The following is a 13,422-nucleotide window of genomic DNA, read 5'->3' as shown; positions in this document are numbered from 1 at the left end:
CCATCCGTGCGCCGCCCACGCCCGGCGCCTGACAGGGCGGCTGCTCTTCCCGGCTATTTTTAGATCTCCAGAAGGCGCCGTGGCCGCGCTCAGCTAAACCGAGCCACACCGCCAAGCACTGGGATGTGCTTCTCTTTGAACAAATATGGCTCAAAATTCCATATTTCCCCGAATAAAGTCGATTATCTACACTTTTTACCAGCCCTGCCCCCTGTGGTCTGGCAGTTGGCTGCAAAGCGGAAAGCCACAAGATCCCACCTCAAAGATGGGCATCACCTTCCTAAGGCAGTGCACGAACTCGCGGCCCTGGTGGGGGGCGGGCATACTCCTTAGCATCAATCACAGCTATGTACTTTTCATTTCCATTCACCATCTTAGAATTAATTTCAGCAAAAAGTCGAGCAATTCCCAGAAGGGGTGAAATGGGTTCTCTGAGCAAATGGGGATGGAGGTTTCTGCTGATTTCTGTACTAGGTTGTTTAACTTGTGCTGAGAAACCCATGCACAGAAAAACAGGATAACAAAGCCATCCATTAAAATCCGGAGACACTGAAGAACTGCCTTACATGCCCCATTGCTGTAGGAGTTGTTTAACTGTCTTGAAGTACTAATGTGAAAACAATTGACCCAGTATTATAGATCTCTTTTTACTCAATAACTTTGATTCTAATTAGTTCTTAGTCTTAAAGGATACTTTATCCTGAGTCGCCCATCTCACCACTACCACCCCAGCATCCATCCAAATACTGTTACTGTGTTTCACTTACTCTAGCAAATCAGAGGGAAATAGGTATCACTATTCTTAAACCACAATGACATTTCCAGAGGTATAGATTCATAGAAAAAAAACTAGAGACATAGATGGTTACACTCTCATTCGTTTTCTAGCCACATTGGAAAAATAAAGTCATTGGTTTCATGTCTCCATTTTTTTTAAAAAGGCAAAATTCTTGAAATGATAAGATATCCTGAAGTGTTTATGTGTAGTCTAATAATAGGAAGAACGTTCCTGAATTTCAAATATACTCATTCTTATCTCTCACTATTTAAGTGGTTTCTTAATTTTCATCAGACTGCATAACATCAAATTAGGGTTCATATTTTTTCAAATAAGAAAACTTAATATTTAAAATAAACACAAAGAACACTAGAAGTAGAAAATTTAGTGTTTAGAAACACTTAAAGAAAAGCCACTTTGGAAAATATTCCATTATGAATGTAAATAATGCATTTATCTCATTTCTATGCATATGAATGATAACTTCATTAAGGAACTGATATTGGTGAATATACTCATTCACATTCTACAAAATTAGTGCAGAAATCTTCCTATATTATATTATATACTATTTTTTTAACCTCTATTCAAGTTCCATTTTTGTGGTTGCTCTGGGTTTTTTTTGTTTGTTTGTTTGTTTGTTTTGGGGGATTTTTTTTTTTATATGACAGTTTATGTTATATCTCTTATAATTCGATTATTGAGTGTCTTTTCATTGTTAATTTTCTGGCATAATAAAGTAGGACAAGGAAAATAGGTTGGTTATATCTTTATATTTACTTTTACAGGTATCATTTTATCAGCCTATTTCTAAGTATTTCATGAAAAGATTCTAGATGTCAAAACCTGCAGTTAACGTTCCTGTTTAGAAATACACAAAATAATACCTTTGACGTTGGCAACTCAGATGTATTATTCAGCAAAACAGCAATTACTCATTGTTTTGCACTTACATGTTAAGAACTATGAGACACTTGGTGACACAATAACAAAATTGCAAAGTCAATTACATTTAAAATAGACATCCTAATAAAACATACACAACCAATGCCTTTTACTCTTTTTGAACTGTTTTGTTTCCTTTTTCTGACTGTTTACAGTCAAATAGATTGTGCGAATGTTAAAGCTGAGGATAACTGATTTACACACATGGAGGGGGAGTCAGAAAATGGGGGAGTGTAAGTAAAGGGGAGGTGTCTTTCTGAGGGCACCAGAATTCACCTAGGGAGGTCCTAGAATGTTTTTGTATATTTTTGGAAATGTATGTCTATGGTGTTCTTTTGCAATGTCAGTCATAGTGGCAAACTTTGAAAGGGCAGTGTGCCACAATTTAAAGCAAAATTTAAGTTAGATTCACACTAACAAGTCTAAGCAGAACTCCAGCAATAAAGCCCAAGTAGAGTCTGTTTATATTTCAGAAGAGAGGGTTTCAGGTGGGACTAGGTGTTTGTTTTATTCTATTTTAATTGCACAAGAAGCATTTTTGTAACTTGAACTTCCCAGTAATGAATTCCACCTCTCAACTCAGCCTGCAGCCTGAATTGAAATTCCCATCAGAAAATTAAAATGTTTGTCTGGATAAAATAACTTCTAAAAGAACTCTCTATTTCTTTTCGTTTCTTTTTGTATTTTCTGCAATGTAGCCCCTCGCAATGATATTAGTTCTAGTGTGGGAAAATATTATAATTGAGATCTGGTAAGTTATTTGCAGACTTTTCTTTACAGTTTTTCTTTACACTGTGCTGACATTTAGTACAGCCCTGGTGAGGAAAACAATACTACCATTCATAGCTCTAGACGTAGATTTCAATCGACTTAAGCGGGCACAATGAAACTTGGTCATTCACTGGTTACCCATATTGTGTTCTCAAATTTTCTCTCAGCAAAAGTATAATGACTCAGTATTGTATGGCTGCATAGACAAGGGCTCTGAACAAGAGACACTAGTTTTGTCTGACGGTGTGAGAAAGTCGTGAAGGGATCTTTTCTTCCAGATGGTGTTAAATTCAGCTGCCTTTTTAACATTGGCCTTGCACAGCAATCTGCTCCTTCGCTTTCACAAAGACTGTGCTGGGTTCCCACTAGTTAACATGCATACTCACGCAACCTGCAACTTCACTCCAACTGTTTTACAATGCAGTGGTATGCTAAATAAACTTGATCCGGTTTCTGCCAATGTTCAAACTAGCTTTCAAAGAACTACTTAACTGATATTTACACTTCTTTTGACTTAAATGTACATGCCTTTGGAATATTTCAGATTTCAAAGAAATATCACCTTCTTGGAAGGTCATTGTAGAGATTATCTCCAACACCTTCAGACCCATGCTCAGATACAGTACCCCTCTCTCTTCAACACACACAAATAAAACAAAATGTCAGAAGTTTGATGTGTAATAGAAAAAAGAAAAATTGGGACATGTTGCAGCAAGAGCAGTGGAACAGCAAAAAATAAAATGAAAATAATAACATTGAAATGTATTTTTATTGATTGATAAGTTATGCAACATTAGTATGATACAAAGCAAGTTTGATATGACAATGGCAAACACATAATTGTAATATTGTTTATTTTCCTTAGATGTTATATTTAACATATTTACATAAAAGACCAAGATGTAGGCAAAAGCTTCAGTAATTTGACTCCATTGAGTGCTTTCAGTAAACAATAGGTTTCCCCAGCAAACATCTTATTGCCTTAATTGAACCTCCTCGAGAAAGAAAACCACACACTTTGTAATGTAAATGTTAATTGTAGTAGACAATGGTTCTAGGTAAATAGCACCCCTGGACAGGAAGTAACTGAAAGGAATACAGGCACTTAACAATGAAAGCTTGTTTGCACAAACAGTGCTTCACATGTAAATAAACAAGGGTCTTCTCAACGGTCACTACAGTAGTAAAACTTTGGCACGTGTTCAACAGCCAAATTGAGAATTTACGTTAATAAAAGTCTCGGAGTTTCCAACTAAAGCTAACAGTGGTTTTACAGGCTTCTCCAGTCCAAAGTCTAGTAAGGAGTTGAAGACACACAGGCACATTAACTACTTTTAAAGAAAAACTGTGTATTTTGGACTGTCAGAATCTAGGCCATGTGGAAGACCACAGGCCATTTTGGACATTTTCCTATTGCAATGGGTGTGTTTATGGGGACATGTCTGTACAAATGTTTGCTTGGTGACACGTGAAAAAACCTAAGGACTTTTACGAAAAGATTACAGTGGGGATCCCTCCAAAGTGCCAAAGTTTCTGCTAGGCATGGTTATTTTTAGATTGAATATAAATGGCTGTTATTCGAAAATAACCTTTTATCATATTGTTATTGTAACCAACTTTCTACAGGTTAGTGACTTCCTCATTTTACTTTTAGTATGTGTGTTTACTAGCATAGTTAGGCCAAGTTCATAGATGGATCACGTTAAGAGGCAAACAGCCTCATGAAATCATAAAGACTGTTGCATTGAGAGAGAGATGTATTTTAAAATATAACCCACCCAAAACAAAGTCTAAAGGTGGTCACAAGGCCACAGGCACGGACTAAAAGTCTGACACGAGGGGCAGGCGGTCATGGGACTTTTCTTGGAATCGCTTTCTACTAGCTTTCCTTGAATATCGACAACCTCAAGCAAAGAAGAAAGCCACACTTAATTATGGTCAGATTAAACAGTGGTTAAAAAATTAACAGAAGCAGACAGTATGCAGCCGCTCCAGACCAGTTGGTGTTGCCATTTGGGAAGCTGCAGATGGCTGTGGGTGGGAAATGCCTTTACTTTCTTAAGCGATGGAGATGAGTATGGTGTGTGCACTTGATGTTTTTTTCATACCCCCACCCCCCAACAGGGCTGTCTGTCATAGGCTGCCGGCCCCGCTTTACCACTTGCCCCCGAGCGTGGGAATCAGAGCGTCCTGCCGTTCACATCTCCTGCATTCCGTTTAGCGGAATCAATTAGGCAAGACAGACCCTCAGATTCCCCACCCCCTTTCCATTTTTGTCAGGTCTATATACGTCCTAATTATTTCAGTTTGGGATGCCAGAGCTGTTTCCCGGATAGACCTGATCATCCTTAAACAAAAAGAGAGGAGGCGCACACGTGGGTTGTGGCGTAAATGTCACTTTCATTTCCAATGCTAGGCGCAGAATAAGACAGAACATTTTTTCAACACTTTGACAAGAGGGGAGGCGATCTCGTCTCCATCATGTCTTTCTGCTTCAGTAGCTTCCTCAAGGAAACCCTCTTGGAACAGAGAAGCATCTGTCCTTGTATTTTGAATAGAAGAATAAAAATCAGCCTTTGCTTTTTTTTTTTTTTTTTTTCCTTTTTTTCCTTTCTCATTTTCCCTGCTAGCTCTAAGTCCTTGGTAGGTATAAATTATTAACCTTCCAGTATAAACTTTTCTGAAAGTCTAATTTCATATCATTTGATATACAGCCAAAATACATGTAAAGTTGTTTCCAAGCACACTCTGCAAATGCTAGAGGGTGGGGGAAGACCTCTGGAGGGAACTGCCCAAGTCTACATATTATGGAATCATTTTTGAACTAGGTACCAGACATCTCTACAACAGCGTTCCAAGAAAAATAAAGGCCCCTCATATATAAACTTTTGCCTTAAAGCAGAGCAAGTTGCACATGCATCTTTACTCACGGGCACTATACAATTCGCCTGTGCAACTGTGACAGCCCCCCTCCAGATATCTGTCTACCTTTCTACATTAGCATACGTATGTCACTCAATTTCCTCTCATCCCACCTTTAATCACAAGGCAAAAAAAACACACAACAAAAACAAAGTTAGATTCAATAAGTATTCCTGACCTTTCTGGTTTTTACTGTCTCTTGGCTGTAGTCTTTCATTCTCACATGCTCCCCGGCGATCTTGAAGGAGTTTTTACTTTCGGTTATCTAGCTTTATGAAGACCAATACACTCATACAGCTAGATAACCAAAGATAACAACTCGCTTCCCACACGCCTCTGTCTTCCTCTTGCAGACTTCAGGTTCCTGGACCCTTCCTGACAGCACCGAAGAGTGGTCGTCCAGGACTCTTGCCGCGCAGAAGATTCCTCCTTTTATGTAAATATGACCTGGTTTCTGTCTGTGTGTGTGCAGCTAAAACATCCAAACGAGATCTTTTGGCTTCAGAGTTTATTCCCAACTTTTTTTTTTCCTTGCAGCAAGTAATCTCCGGCAGCGTTAACCAACAATTCATCTATTAATATCAGAAAATAAAACCAGCTATTAAGGTGCAGCAAGCTGTTAGGAGTGTGCAGCAGCATCCGTCCCTTCACAGGCCTCTATTTGCATTGTAAATTGCTTCATTCTCACGCAAGACTCCTTAGCCTCCCTCTATAGAGATGTATAAAGCCAGCGGCAATTTCCAGTGCAGGTTAAGGAGGAAGAAAAAAAAATCCCATTCTATAGAAGTGACAGCTGATTCAAGGATCTGCTCCTGATCCTTTTGGGTTAGGCACCATAAGCTTTTTACCAAGCGGTGGCAGCTTGATTGCACATGTCTTGTGTGTGTGTGTTTTAGGGGGAAGATCCTCGATTTCACAGGGCTTCTAGGCTGGGGAGGAGAAGATGCCGTCTTGCTGGCCTGCTGCTGCCCCCGGTCTGAAAGAAGGAGAAAAGGGCCATCATTGGAGGGGCTTTCACTGCCAAATTGTGGACCAGCCCGGCAAGGTCAAAGGTTCGAGACCGCGGGAGACCAAGGTAATGATGATGTCATGAGAAATCTCAAGTACATGGTTATTGATATGCATCAGTGATCAGCCAACTGCCCCTCGCCTGCTGCCCGGGCGGCAGCAGCGACAGCAGCAGCAGCGGCAGCCTTGCAACAAGCCCTATTTTCTCAATCAACATCTCTTCCGCTAGCACTACCGACTGCTCCTGGAAAAGCAACCCGCGGCCTTTTACCTCCTCCGTGCTACTGTAGATCGCTCTAATATCCAAAGACTGGAAGAAATCTCTCTCTAAGGACAGATAAAAGCATTTCAGATCTGGGGAACGTCTTTGCCCGCATTTCTCTTCTGGCAGATTGCATAGGCAGACAGATGGAAGGCACTTTGCTATTGCTTAAAGCAGGGCCTCGCTTTCTGGGTCTGGGAACCAGATCTGAATTACGCAGTGAGTCGATGTGTGATTACATTGACAATTTGCTCTGGTGGTGTGTTTTTAATGGTTTCACAGCTCAGTCATGTTTTGTATCTATGTACCATGGCGACAGAGCAGCATATTTTGTTCTATAAGTCTAAACCGAATGCTCTAAGCAAGTGGACTTCATTCTGGTATTTTAAAAATGACAGCATATGTAGGATGTGTGTGTTACAATGCAGCACAGGTAAACACTGCAGCAATAGTTTCTAATGTTGTACCCAACTCTGCGGTAATAAGAATGCTGAGCCTTTGTTTGTTGCTTTAAACGTCAATTTTCATACAGTAGGAAAATGTACTAGTCTTGCTTATGAAACTATGACAGCATTGTTATCTCATGAAAAATACATATAAAACACCTGGATGTTAAGAGCATAACTCTATCCCTACCCTCTTCCTCCCCACCTCCACCCTTCCTCTACCTAGAGGGGAATGCTGTTTTATTAATTAATTAGCCTCATTCTTTTCCTTAGAACTTTTCAAAGTATGAATATGATCACTTCAAGGAGTCCTTTTCTTCTTGTCTCTCCTTCATAATAGGTAATCTGTGTCTAACGCATCTATAATACGCATAGTTCTAAAATTCAAATGCCCCTCAACAGCACAGCTAAGCTAGTCTACATAAGGTGCATGCATATTCACTATGAGTGAACCTTATGGACTGTTTTTCAAAATTACAAGCTATGTTTGGTGCTGCGACTATTCTTTAAAATATATGCTACAAGAGAATGTAACAAATCTTAATATTCATTGGACACATCACTAGTTGTTCACAATACTGTCATTTCTATAGGTTAACTCTTTTCTCCAATGACTAAAACACTTTTGGAATTAACATACACTCTTTTATTAATTCAGTGATTTATTCATTTAAGACGTGAGGGTGAACATATTTACTGAATTACATACAGAGTACATATATGTAAACCCTACAGAAGAGTCTAACAAGAAAACCAGAATTGTTAGGGAAAGCCCCCAATCAAGAGCTTAAACAACAATATCACACCAATTAAAGATGATTTAGTAATACAAATGCCAACTTTTGCCTAGATTTTTTATTTATTGACTTTTTTGGGTGAACATTCCAGTACTGATTATTGGAAAAGACTAAGGTCTGGAAATCGCTCATCTATTTTTCTTAACAAATTGTGGTACAAGAGGTATGATCAGAGATGGCTGCATTGGGTCACATATCAAATGCACATGCAAACTACAAACTAATCCAGAGAAACACACTCTCAAGGAGTTACTATTCTCTTCTTGAACTATGTGGTCACAACATAAACCCCTGAATAAAAATTTGACACATCACTGAGGTACATACCTCTTTTGACATTACAGAAAACCCTAATGAGCTTTGCTGCCTTGGAAGATTGAAAGTATTGTGGCCTTGCTTTCCAAGACACAGAAGCAGAATCATGACTGATTTGGCATGTATTACCTAAAACAAGCATGTGATGAGATGAATTCAGTTTCTTAAGTCTAAGCCTGAAATTCCAGATATTTTTAGAATATCTTTTTGCTTTGTATACACCTGGGTGGGGTTGGTAAAAGTAGAGAGATGTAATGCATTTATGTCTGTGTATGTTTTTCATCCCCACAATGGTGTGAATTTGCAAATTAACATGGCTATACTTCTATACTTAGCAATTAAATGCATTTTTTGAACCACAGTACCCATCATGAAAGCCAAGCCACTGAACATTTGAGATGCTTCTACAATTAGAAGCTACAGAAGATACTGTCTTAAAATAGCATCTTCTAGGGCAATGCTGCACAGTCACATCAATTGGCTCCAAGACTGGCCCCCATGCCTGGCACATATAACATAGACTCATCACAGGAGCCCCAGTAAGTGAAAATAGCAAACATAAGGATTAGGCAGTCTGTTCATTGGTCACAAAGCCAATTAAATATTTTATCTCTCCATCATCTCTCAGAGTATGAAGAAACAGTGAGCCTTAACACCGAACATCTGATTATTTTGAATATTGCCAAGACTTATATTATGGTTTACCCTATAGGTTTTTAAAGACTATATTATTACACTGGATGTGAGACAAGCTGAAACAATTGTGCAGTTCTAAAGAGTCCTAGCCATGTCTGTCACACGTTAAGAGCAACTATTAACACCTACATGTTATATCTTTTTTTTCTTTCAAAAAGCTATTAAGCTGACCAGAATACCATTTTGAAATCTGCATATTGAAGGATATGCTGAATTTAAATGGCTTGCCTGCTCATTCTCTAATAAGTTCCCATTAATGGCCAGTAGATTAGGACGTGATTGTCATGCTTGTTTCCTAATCTTTGTATAGGTCTCCAGATGACTGAAACATGCATTGAAACATCCTGGTTTATTTGAGAATAAATACTCTCTGCTTAAGCTAAAAGTGAAAAGTTATGATTTTCCACATATCTGGATCTGAATTGGCTAGTCCATAAATTCAGACACATCAGGTTTGTCACCAATATTTAGAACATCTCCGAATCCTAGTCAGACCATTGCAGAGGACATAAAGAACTGACCTAACACCAAATCCCCTTTCAATATTTGGTCTCATATATGTAAACCTCAGTCCACTTATACAGTCAAACTACCATTTTCTACAAAGAAGTCATTTACTTAACTCACAGTGATTTGTATAGTTCAGGCAAGGTACTTGACTGGCTTACTTTCTAATAAAAGTATTCTATTATTTTTTCTGTATCCTGAATTTCATTTTATAGGCAGTTATAGGTTATGTTTGTATTATGCTTGATATAGAATATACAAAGGATCTCTACAGAGCAAAAAATTACACCTATAGAAACTTAGATTTTTTTCTGAAATTCTATTGCATGAATTGGGAGATATGCAATACACTGCAGGCCCACCATCCAGTAAATAATATTTTGATTTTGCACATCACTTTGATTTTATCAAATATAAATTTTAAAATTACCTTTGGTTGGCTGAATTGTCTATTCATTTATGTTTCTTTGCGGTCTCATCTGAAAAACAGTTAAGAAAACAAATAATCACAGTTTATATATATATATATATATATTCATATATAGATATAGCTTCATTTAGAATATTGCAATTACCATGACTCCTTAAAATGCCAAGAGATTCCATAAAACCCAATACAATGTGTCTTGGGTCTCAGCACCCACAGGGTTAAATATGCTAATTTGCATTTAAATGGAGACATGCATGATAATGGGAATGCAATATATGCAGAATCTGGAGGGGTTTGGGAAATTAATTTTTCTTTCTTCTTTTCTTTTATTTTTAGCTTGGAAGGAAGAGGGACTCTTAAGAAACATTAGGGACTTGAACCTTGTAACCTGTCATACAAAAGAGGAGAGTCCTTCCATGTAAGGATTTTAAGCCTGGAGCAAAGTCTTATTTTCCAAATGTTTAAGGGACTGAATTTCCAGGCCTTTCAAACAATGGGGATCCCTGGATAAATATCTAATCCATTAGAAAGATGCAAATAGTTTACTGTAAGGCCATAGCACGGTGAGATGTGCATTCATATCTATGGCTCCTGATTGGCTCTTTCCTCCAGTAAATCAATGAATAATGTAAAACCTGATTGCTGTAAAGTGATGATTTTTAAAAATCCCCTTCCCCCACTACCCCATGATCCAAGATGCAGGAAGTCTTCACACTCTCCAAAATAGGTTGCTTTCCTTTTATGATTTTTTATGCTTATTGTTATTTTAGACTGGTGGGGTGGGGCTGCTGGTTTTGCAAAATGAAAGTACTGCCTTGATTCAATTATGCTGACCGTGGGAGCTCGAGTTCGGAGACAGCGCCCTAATTATTAGTGCCAAGGTGGAGAAGGAGGGTGACAGGCAGAGGTGGACACTGAGGAGAGGGAGGAAACTGGATCCGGCCCCGCCGTTCTGGGCCCAAGACAGCCACAGCTCCAAAGGGGCCCCCGGCCGTGGCCGTGACTTGACAGGGCCTCGGGTCTAACTTCTGATCAATTATACTGCCGTCCTGACCCTTTAAAACAGTTCCCCATTCAATCACCGCGGAAGCATTTGCAAGAGAAAACGCCGTAGACACGAATGCAAATACAGTGTCAGGATTCCCAGGGCTTTGGGTCCCGCGGATAATTCCAGGCCACAGAAAGGAGGTCTCGCCTTCCTCAGCCGAGTCTGGGCTCCAAGCGAACCGCGAAGACCCGGCTCCGCTCGGATTCCAGAAGCGTCTGAAGCTGAACTGCGCCAAGTGCCTATAACTAACCATAGTGCTTGTATCTTGATGAATCTGAACTTGGGATAACCTCGTAAAGCGGCCTCTCACCTCCCAAATTCAAAAGGCAAAGAGAAATAGAAAGTGGGAAACCCACCAGATCTAGTTAGCTACTACCCGTAAGTTTTCTACCAGCATCCAGTCAGATCCTCGCTTCCCTGCCAGTAATTGCAACTTTGGGGTGGTACAGGGAAGAAGAATTATTAAAAATGCGAGTTCTCCATGCAGAATCGCAAAATAAAATTGTATTTTGCTCCAGGTGTTAACGGGAAAAAGTCCTAGCAGCACCAACGTAAAATTACATACAAAAATTCCCTTTTGCAAAGCGAAATTTTCCTGGCATCTCTGCGATTGGGGGTCAGGCCGTGTATAATTAAGTCTTGGCTCCGAAAACTCACGAGATCAACAGGTTTGGCATCCGAGGCACACAATCAATTAGCTGAAGCAAAGCCCCGGACTGGCCCTCGGAGCGGCCCGCAACCAGGCTCGGCGGGCATCGGCCCGCGGGCGAGGTGTGGACGCGGGCGAGGTGAGGACACGGGTGCGGGGCCGCGGCGGGCACCGCTGGCCCCACACGCCGGCCAAGCTGCAGCCTGCGGGTCGCCACGGTACTCACTTGGTCTCCCGCGCCAGGCAGTGTCGCCCCCCAAATCCAGCTGGGCAGGAACCGAGGCGCCGGCCAGAAGACAAGATCCAGAGTCACCACCGCGCGGCCGCAGCACACACACAGGCTCCTTTCGGCGTCTCTCAAAAAAAAAAAAAAAAAAAAAAAAAAAAAAAAATTTCAGAACATTCCTCTTTTTAGCACGTTTAAAACTGGCGCTCAGTTCCACATGGTGATTCTTGCTTGATTGCGTCTAAAATAGTTTAAACGGGTCTTCCCTTCCGGGGAGAGAGAAGGGTGCAAAAGACCAAGGAGAGAGAGAGAGAGAGAGAAAAAAAGGCAACTTTTCCCCCCCACGCCAGGCACTTGCTCCCTGAGCCTCTGAGTGGAGAGTGAAGTGGTGTGTGTGAGGCTTGGCAAGTTTTTGGGGGGGCTGTCCAAGGTCTAGTCCAGCCCCCTCTGCCGAGGAGGACGTGCTCTGAAACTCAACCAATTTCCCCACTGCTTTTGTTACTGATGAACTGAAGACCTATTGTTCATCCATTGCCACGGTCTTTTTCAGCCCCCACACTACGTTCTGCGTTGCCAGAGATAATGAATTTGCACCCAAACCTCTCATAGTCCCCTCCTGGCAGACGGAACAAATTAGAAATGTCTCCTCTGAAGGAGGGCAATGGCTACATTTTCCTATTGAAGGATGCAAAGCATATATTTCTTTGGAAACTTCTTTTGCCTTTTTTACCTTGTATGTTATTTCCCCTCTTTTTCGTCTTTCGTCCTTTCCCCTCCTCTCCTTTCTTGGTTTCTTAAAACTCATTTTTAAAAGAATCACCCTGTCTTGTTTTTCCAATGCACCGTTTTATGCAACTTGTAGGTCTTTCTACCTTTCTTCCCCTTCTCTCCTCTCCTTTCTTTTTTAAGGACTTCCCTTGCAATTTTATTTACAAACTTGGAGAATGACCTTTTGACTTACAGACTTTTTTTTTTTTTAAGAAAGTCTTTTGGTTCAATTTCCCCTTCCTCACTCCTCCCCCTCTTTTTGTTGTGGTTGTTAAATGTGTTTGGCTAAAGACACGCAGTACATTATAAAGATTTCTCGAAACTCCAGAGCTATTCTAAAGGTACCAGGGCCGCACCATAGGGGTTATCTATTTGAGAGGAAAGAAAAAGCGTGTGTGTGTGTGTGTGTGTGTGTGTGTGTGTGTGTGTGTGTGTGTTCGTTCCAAGGAAAGAGAGAGATGTGGGAGGGCGGGGGTGGAAGTGTGCAGGGAGGGAAGGGAGGGGACTTGGGGGGGGAGGTGGGCTTCCTGCAACATGAGCGGGGAGGCCGTCAGGGGTGTGGGCGCGGGGGGCGGGAGACGGTGCAGGAATCTGTCCCGCCGAGGTCGCCTGTCCCCGGGCTCGTGTTCGCGCCAGGGGCAGCCGCAGCCGGGCGCGGGTGCCTGCATGCCGGGGCGCCGTTCCGAGCTTGCGCGCGTGCGACCGGGGGCGGGGGTGGGGGGAGCCGTGAACACCCAGACGAGGGGCCCGTATGTAAATGCCCCCCGGGGGGAGCGGGAGGCGGCGGAGGGAGCCGCCGGCGCGCGGCCCCGCCGGCGGCCCGGAGCTTTCCCGCCAAGTGCAGCGGGAGGACG

At 41.4% G+C, this 13,422-nt stretch overlaps 1 long non-coding RNA gene across 2 annotated transcripts in view; it reads right to left on the bottom strand.

Annotated features, from left to right (window-relative positions):
- LOC110594356 overlaps positions 1-12,186 on the bottom strand; it is a 125,458-nt gene extending 113,272 nt beyond the window's left edge. Inside the window, exons 1-3 of one of the 2 annotated variants that reach the window (XR_002481206.1) lie at positions 11,801-12,186; positions 9,878-9,926; positions 5,595-6,392 (exon numbers count right to left, since the gene is read on the bottom strand). This is a non-coding gene — a long non-coding RNA (uncharacterized LOC110594356). Of the gene's footprint in view, positions 1-3,244; positions 6,393-9,877; positions 9,927-11,800 lie in introns of those variants that run through there. The other variant, XR_002481205.1, reaches the window with a different exon arrangement.
- Positions 12,187-13,422: the final 1,236 nt, after the last annotated feature.

The sequence above is a fragment of the Carlito syrichta genome, unplaced genomic scaffold (assembly GCF_000164805.1).
Source record: "Carlito syrichta isolate Samal-C Ts95f unplaced genomic scaffold, Tarsius_syrichta-2.0.1 Scaffold115580, whole genome shotgun sequence".
Classification (NCBI taxonomy): domain Eukaryota; kingdom Metazoa; phylum Chordata; class Mammalia; order Primates; family Tarsiidae; genus Carlito; species Carlito syrichta.
Note: the sequence above shows the minus strand (reverse complement) of the source record. Positions and strands in the feature narration are given on the sequence as shown.